At 36.2% G+C, this 8,352-nt stretch overlaps 1 pseudogene across 1 annotated transcript; it reads right to left on the bottom strand.

The window, feature by feature from the left end:
• Window positions 1-6,456: 6,456 nt before the first annotated feature.
• Window positions 6,457-7,387, bottom strand: LOC308648272 (etoposide-induced protein 2.4 homolog; annotated as a pseudogene). Its single transcript has 2 exons — window positions 7,316-7,387; window positions 6,457-7,202 (listed from the first exon to the last, which is right to left on the bottom strand). The product of its transcript is annotated as an etoposide-induced protein 2.4 homolog (transcript).
• Window positions 7,388-8,352: the final 965 nt, after the last annotated feature.

Below are 8,352 nucleotides of genomic sequence, written 5' to 3'. Positions count from 1 at the left end.
AACACACACTGCATAACATAGAGTGTGCTTAAGTGGCCAGAGAAAATAAAACATAGAGAGGGGTTTACACAGGGGACAACTGGTCATGGCAACCCACCTTGCTCTACTCCTACCCCTCTAATCAGAATATTTTTAGGACTGGCTGGGAGAGACATGTCTGTCTGGGGATTTGGAAGTGAGTGGGTAGGAGAGAGATTGAGTCTGGAGACTGAACTCATGATCAGGAAACAGGGAGTCCTCAGGTGACATGGGGGACTAAGAATTGGCTCCTCCAATGTGTGAGTCGAAACCAGGAGAGATCTCTGGGGTATAGTGTTCCAGTATGGACTGCCAATTACTGGGTCCCAGAGGTACCCTGATTTAAAATTTCCAGACTAACTGGCATTCAGCAAAGAGCCTGGAGCCTACCTAAGCCTAAACCTTGCCTCCAGGAATTTCGCCTATGGGATTATCTGTCTCACTGCAGCAATCCAGAGGATGGAACATCACACTCCAAATGACTCCACCTAAAACTGCTGAGAAGTGAAGCTGAGCATCTTTTGAACTCTAGAGGAAAGAATTATTTAACTTTTCATAGATTTCTCTCCTCTTTTTTTCATTTTTCCTTTTTTCCCACTATGTTTAATTGTGACCTTAATGGTACATGGATATTTGTACATACTCATGTGTGATTTTTTTCTCATTTCTAGCCTTTTTAAAGACAACTGTTTTTCATGGATCAGCTTTTTGAGTTTTATTTTTAATTTAAAATTTTTTTTTACTGTACATATACATATTTTCTCTTACCTATCTGTTTTTCTTGATTCCCTCTCTATTTTCTTCTGGTAACAGTCAATCTCTATTGTTCTCTCTTTCACTCTTCCTTAATATTTTTACTTTTATCTTCTCTGTTCATCCCTCATAATCATCACATCCTATATTACTTTTGTTCTCTCTCTACCATTTGAAATTGTAAACTCTCTTGCAAACTTGCTGTTTTTATTGTAGGCAATAACTGGTCATATCATTTTTGTTATTATGATAAGTAGCATTGTTGATGTCATAATAGAAACTATTTGGTTTAATGCCGTATATTGTTTGCATTCGTTGTTATTATTTGTGTCCCCCTACATGGTAAGGTACTGGAAACTTTTAGGGATACTACATATCTACAAGGTAGAAACTGTACTACCTCAGATTTATACTGCTAGATGAGTAGACCCACAAATAACATGAAAAATCAAAGGAGCAAATTATCCCAAACAAAGATACTTCAATAACAGAATCTAATGACACCATGGTGGAAGAAATATCAGAGAAGTCATTTAGAATGTATCTAGTTAAACTGATCTATGAAGTAAAGGATGATGTAAGGAGTGAAATCAGAAAGAAAATATAGGGAGTGAAAGATCACGTCTATAAAGAGATATAGATTCTGAAAACTAATCATGCAAAGATCCTCAAAAATTAAGGAATCAATAAACCAAATTAAAAATTCAGTGGAAAGTATCACCAACAGACTACTTCACTTGAAAGACAGAATTTCAGGCGATGAAGACAAAATATATAATCTTGAAAACAAAGTTGACCGTAGAGAAAAGACATTAAGAGACTATGCACAGAACTTCTAAGAAATATGTGGTAACCTGAAAAGACCAAATTTAAGATATATCAGGATAGATGAAGTCTCAGAGATATAAACCAAAGGAATGCACAATCTTTTCAATGAAATAATATCAGAACATTTCCTAAACTTAATGGAAAATCAAATACAAGAGGCTTATAGGACCCCAAATATACAGAATTAAAGCAGACCCACAGCAGGGCATATTATTATGAAAATGCATAACATACAGAATAACCAAAGAATTTTAAAGACTGCTAGAGAAAAACTGCAAATAATGTTTAGTGTGAAATCAGTCCAGATCTCAGCTGATTTCTCAACCCTCATAGCAAGGAGGTCTTAGAATAATATATACCAAGCTCTGAAAGAAAATGAATACAAGCTAAGAATACTGCCAGCAAAATTAAGCTTCAGGATTGATGATGAAATAAAAACCTTCCATGATAAACAAAAGTTGAAAGAATTTACAGCTAGAGAATCTGTACTTCAGAATATTCTCAATAAAATATTTCATGATGAAGAAATGAAAAAAAATGAAAACAAAGGGAAGAACTATACTAGAAGAATTGTCACTCAAAGGAGAAACAAATCAAACTACAAGCAAGAAATAAATCAAAATGACAGGGAAGAAAAATAATTTCTGAATAATAATATTGAAAGCAAATGGCTTAAACCCATCAATCAATAGACATAGATTGGCAGATTGGATTAAAAAACAAGAACAACAATATGCTGTCTTCAAGAGACTCACCTCATAGGCAAAGACATCCACAGACCGAAGGTAAAAGGATGGGCAGAAAACATATTAGTTATGTGGGTCTTTTAAACAAGTAGGGGTTTCTATCCTTGTATCAGATAAAGTGAACTTCAAGCCAAAGTTAGTCAGCAGGGAGAAAGGAGGCCATTTCATACTGCTTAAGGGAACTATAATGAACAAGACATAAAAATTGTAAATATTCATGCCCAAACAATGGAGAATCTACGTACATCAAACAAGCCCTTCTGAATTTCAGGAATCAAATAGACCACAACACAATAATATTGGGTAACTTTAACATGCCTTTGTTACTACTGAATAGATCCTCCAAACAAAAACTAAATAAAGAAGCTGTAGAACTAAAAAATACAATTGATAATTTAGACTTAACAGGCATGTTTCATCCTTCAAGGACTGAATACACTTTCTTAGCAGTGCATAGTTCCTTCTCTAATATAAACCATATTATGTAAGCTATCACATATGTTGGCATACTGTTGTTATATTGTTATATTTAAAGCTTCGTCCCAGGGTTTCATAAACTGACTTCTAGACCACTCACGTATAATCGAATCAAGCCTTTATTGAAGCACACCAGTGGCGGCTGACCAGAACATAAAGCTGTTCCCCTGATCAGCCCCGAACAATTGCAAGGGCACTCCTTATAAGCCTGAAAACCGCAAAAGGGATGTTCGGGGGTCTAGCTAATTCAAGCAAGCCAGGTTACAGAAGCGGGACAGTGCAGTTAAGCGAGGGAAACCTAACCAATCACAGTTAGCCCAGTCACCCCAGTTACAGAAACAATACCCCATTAGGTAGTTCCGTGTTCTTAAAGGTTTCTATAGCAAAAGGAAAAGAACATCTTGCTCCAGCCATGACTCTTCTACTTGGCATGGTTGTTTTACAGGATGAAGTCATAAAACAAAATGGAGTCATATTTGCTTCTGCTACCACAATATTACCTTAATATATTTTTAGCATCTGTAGGGTTATTTTGATAGTTCCCTTTCCATTATTTTTTGTATTCTTTTTTTTCTTAATTAGACTTGTTTGGTTTTTATCAATATTTAGCTGTATTATTTCTTCTCTATTTAGTGTATTTCTGCTCCTACTCTTATTTTTAACCTTCCTACTGATTTGAACACAATTTGATTATTAATCTTGCTTCTTTCTGATACCAGTGCTTTAAGTTATAAATGTTCATATGAGTACTGTTTCATCCTAGAGATTCTGATACTTTAAGATTTTATTATCGCTTAGTTCAAAGCACTTTTTATTTACTTTTCTTGTGCTTTCTTCCTTATCCTGTGAAATATTTATAAGTGTGCTATTTAATTTTGAAGTAGTTGACATGTGGGAGTGGGGTCCTTTATATCTAATGTAATAAATCATGCAGGAAACACAGTCTGCATGATTTCAAATTTTAAAAAATGGAAATGCTTTTTATATTGATTGTATTGATTACATACATGTCAAAACTGATAAAATTGGGCTGGGGTTGTGGCTCAGAGGTAGAGCACTTGCCTAGCATGTATGAGGCACTGGGTTCGATCCTCATCACCACATAAAGATAAAATAAAGGTATGTGCCCACCTACAACTAAAAAATAAGCGTTAAAAAATTTTGATAAAATTGCGTACTTCAAATATGTGCAGTTTATTGTACTTCAATCTTACCTCAATAAAGACATACAAATATGTGTGTGTGTGTGTGTGTGTGTGTGTGTGTGTGTGTTTGTAAAAAGGGGCTGAGGATGTAGCTCAGTGATAGAGCACCATTCAATCCCCACTATCAATAAACAAATAAATAAATAAAACAAAAATTATTGTACATGTACAAAAAAATGATAATTCTATAAGTGGGAAATGTCTGCAATGGAAATAAATGTCTTTGAATATAAAATTAAATATTTCAGGTTCATGTCATTATGACTCCAACAAGTGATAAAATTAATTACTTACATTACAAATGAATAGCAGTATCTAACTAGGAAGCTGCTTCAGGCCTTTGAGTAGCTTGGTGAGGAAAATATTTGCTAAAGGTGACAGCATGTACCTAGCCTATTTCCCATATGCCACAGGTCACTGGTAACAACTTTACCAATTTCTTAAGCTTTGCGTTCTGTTTGCACTCATACCTATAAACTTCTTTCTTGGCGTTGATTTTACTGTACCTCAGAGGTTCTGGTATGCTGTTTCCATTTTTATTAGACTCTAGGAATTTTTTCCCTGCTTTATTCAGTGATCCATTTTTCCATTCACAAGTTTACTGTTCAATCTCCATGTGTTTGAATTATTTCTGTACTTGCTCTTGTTTTTGATTTCTAGTTCATTTCCACTAAGATCTGATAAAATACAAGGAATTTTTCATTTTTGTAAAATTTGTTAAGACTTGCTTTCTAGCCTCATATATAATCTGTGTTTGAAAAAGCTCAATGGGCTGATGGTTCAGCAATTGAATGAAGTATCCTTTAGATGTCTGTTAACTCTATTTGGTCTATATTGTAATTTAACTCTGATGTTTTTAAATTTATTTATCTTTGGTCTGGAAGACTTATCTGTTGGTGAGAGTGGGTTATTGAAGTAATCTATTACTATTGTATTTGAACCTATCTTTCACTTTATGTCATTTGTTTTATAAAATTGGGTGCTTCAACGCTTACTGTATATATATATATTTACAATTGTTTTGTCTTCTTTGGGAATTATCCTCTTTATCAGTATGTAGTGGTCTTTGTCTCTTCTGACTAATTTTGGCTTAAAATCTCTTTGTTGGATAGGAATACAGCTTCTTCTGCTTGTTTTCAGATTCCATTTATTTAGACTATCATTTTTCATCCATTTACTTTCAGTCTGTATATTTCTTTGCCAGTTAGATGCATTTCTTACCAACAGATGTTTAATAATCCATCGGTGAGTGGAAAATTAAAACCATTTATATTCAGGGTTATTATTGAAAGGTGTGTGCTTGTTTTTGTCTTTTTTTCTGATTGTTTTGAATATTCTGTGTTCATTTCTTTTTATTTTTTTCTGAAGATATACATACAATTGTAATTATATAATGTGAATTTTCTCAGAGGACATTTTTCAGGGCTAATCTCTTAAAAACTATAACCAGATTATCCAAAACTAAGTCTTGTGTTTGATAATTACATATCTCAATGTCATGATTTGCAAATTTAACCATTACATACTTTGTGGGAAACTGGCTCACATTAAATTGTGATATTTTAAAATTGTTCAAGTATTGTGACTACTACCCTCCCAGCCCATATTTAGTCACTCAAATAACAGGAAAACATCACTGATCATAGGCTTAATGGGTTTAATAAATTTAACCCTTTAGTTCTATTTGTAGCACCCAATATTCCTTTGAAATACCAGTCAGACCTGGCAGTGACCAACAGTGAATTTCCACCCACCAGAGTTGAAAAGTTCAATTTTTTTGAGCATTCTGTGTTACAGTGGCACTTGTCCAGAATCGGTTCCTCCCCATAGCTGGGGAGCTTTAAATATAACAGTGAAAAGCCTTTTCCCCTTTAAGGGGAAAAATAAATTAGTCCTCAAAACCCAGCCAATCTGTCTGTGAGGTCTTTTCATTCTGTCCCATCTTTTTTTTTTTTTCTGTTTTCTTTTTTTGTTTATCTTTTTGTGTTATAAAATCTAACCTGAGATAGAAGAAACAAGATAGTGAGGCTATAAAGGGAGAAAATAAGGAGCAAATGAGATACTCTGCCTCCCATATTCCATGTATGTGTTTCACAGAAAAATAACAAATCCACAAAATAAATCAGCTAGAATTACAAAATCCATTCATTCCAAGGGTGCTAGAATTCAGGAATTCAGAGATAGGAGGGTAAATGGCACAGGGAGAAAACTAAAGTATTCAGACTCCGGGTAATAAAAATACACATACTGGTGTCAAAGATTCTGCCTTACATGCACCAGAAACAAAAATTCTAATTCCTCAAAGAGAAGGGAATACACAGAAGGCCTTTGGCAGAGTGGGTCCTGCCTTCCCTATCTAGGGGAGGATAGAGAAAAGAGCTGCCACAGCCTCCTTCCAAACTACCCATCCCCTTTAGATGACATGCAACTCAGTGGCCTGCAGCAGCCTTCAGTTTGGCAGGAGATGGATGCAGTGAAGGGACCTTCTTTGCAGATGTTGAGCTGTTCAAGGTAGACTGAAGGTAGACTGTCTTGTGGAAGAGTCTGTTACTTAAGAATACCTCCAAGGAGAACAGGCGCAACTGGAAAATGTATGTTTTTCCAGGGGTCTTTACTTCATTAGCACTAATGGTGAATAAAGGAAAGAAGATAGAGAAGAGGCAGCCACTGATAATGTATGAGGACTGCATTGCTGTGAGGAAAACCAAGGGCAGACCAGTTCTTTTCTATGTTTGACAGTCGTTGGTGCATTTCACTTCCTTTATTGAACCAATGATATTCAAAGTAGTATAGTGAGTAGAGAAGCAAACTGACCAGCTGACCAACTTGATGGATGGGAAAGAGATTCACAAACATCCCCTGGATAAGGAAAGGGTTAAAAAAGCATAGAGGTGAATATCTTGCTGACACTAGGGAGTGGATGGGACTTCCTCCCTGATACCTCAGATATTAGGTAAGCAATATCTTGAAACCAAATGACATTCACAACTTTGCTAAGCACAAACAGGGGAAGCACCCAGAGAGCAATGAAAATTGATGTGAGGAATAATTCCAGCTATTACCTAACATCTCCAGATAGTGATAGATCACCAGTAATTCCAGCTGTTACTGACTGAAGCACAGGAATAAACACGCGATAAAACAAGAGGAGACTGAATCAGAATACTCCACCATTCTAAGCATAACCATACGTGGCTTGCTTACTCTCTATACTCTGGGCTCAACACTATTTACCCTTCTTCCACTTCTGATGGATTCAAGCATCTAGCTTTGAGAAGGTACAAATACCCCAGGTGGAGTCTTTGATTCCCTTGCCAAGGTCCTGGAGAAAGTTTTTGGGACTGTCAGCCATCTCCTCATCATCCACACTGTCAACTACACAGAACAGAGAGGAACATCCAAAATCTCTCATTATGAAGGACCAGCTGCTCCTTCACCCACCACAGGCTTTCTTGGCCCCTCCACACCTGGCTGCCTGCTCTAAATAGGTGCTCCCAGGGCCAAGGCTGCTGTCCCTGCACTGAGCATGCCAGGCCACACAGACCTGTTTTCTTCTCTTTTTAATCTCAGAGGTTAGATAGTTTATTGTATTGATAATGTGTGATTCTTTCCTAACTCTCATTTGCTTTACTAGTCTTCCAGTGAAATTTATTCTTTGGCATGCTCTCATGGTTGTGTTTATCTTTCTTCCTCTTTTAGATATGGGTTTTTGTAAGTACCTTTTGTAGTGTTGGTTTAATAGTCATGAATTCCCTTAGTTTATGCCTGTCTTCTAAAGTCTTTGTTTCTCTTTTGGTTCTTATGGATATCTTTGTTGGGTGTAATAATAACACTAATCTAGATTGGCAGTTATTTTCTTTCCGGCCTGAAATACATAATTTTATGCTCTCTTGGCCTTTATAGAGTTTCTGCTAAGAAATCTGCTGTTATTCTGATGAGTGTATCTTTAAAATATGATTTGGCATTTCTCTCTTGCAGCTTTTAATAATCTTTCTTTGTTATTCTGTCCTTTCGGTAATTTAACTATAGAATATTGTGGAGAGTTCTTTTACTGATTATGTCTGAAAGGAAAGTGAGGAACCACAAGTTGGGCAAGCAAGAAATGAAAGGAGACCAGGCAGAGATACACAAGAGAGTTTATTTGTCAGAGCTGACAAATAAAGACCATCTCTCCATAGATGGAGAGAGGCAATACAAGCTTTGGGTTTGAGACATTTATGGGGGTGGCTCAGGGATTAGAGCCAGGTGGGTCCTAATGTGGGCGATTAAGGGTGGGGTTGGTAAGCCCTTGTGTGGGAAAGAATGTAGGCAGTTGTGGGGGGGTG

The sequence above is a fragment of the Spermophilus citellus genome (assembly GCF_964194105.1).
Source record: "Spermophilus citellus genome assembly, chromosome: 4".
Lineage (NCBI taxonomy): Eukaryota > Metazoa > Chordata > Mammalia > Rodentia > Sciuridae > Spermophilus > Spermophilus citellus.
The sequence above is the reverse complement of the archived record's forward strand: the minus strand, read 5'-3'. Positions and strand labels throughout refer to the sequence as shown.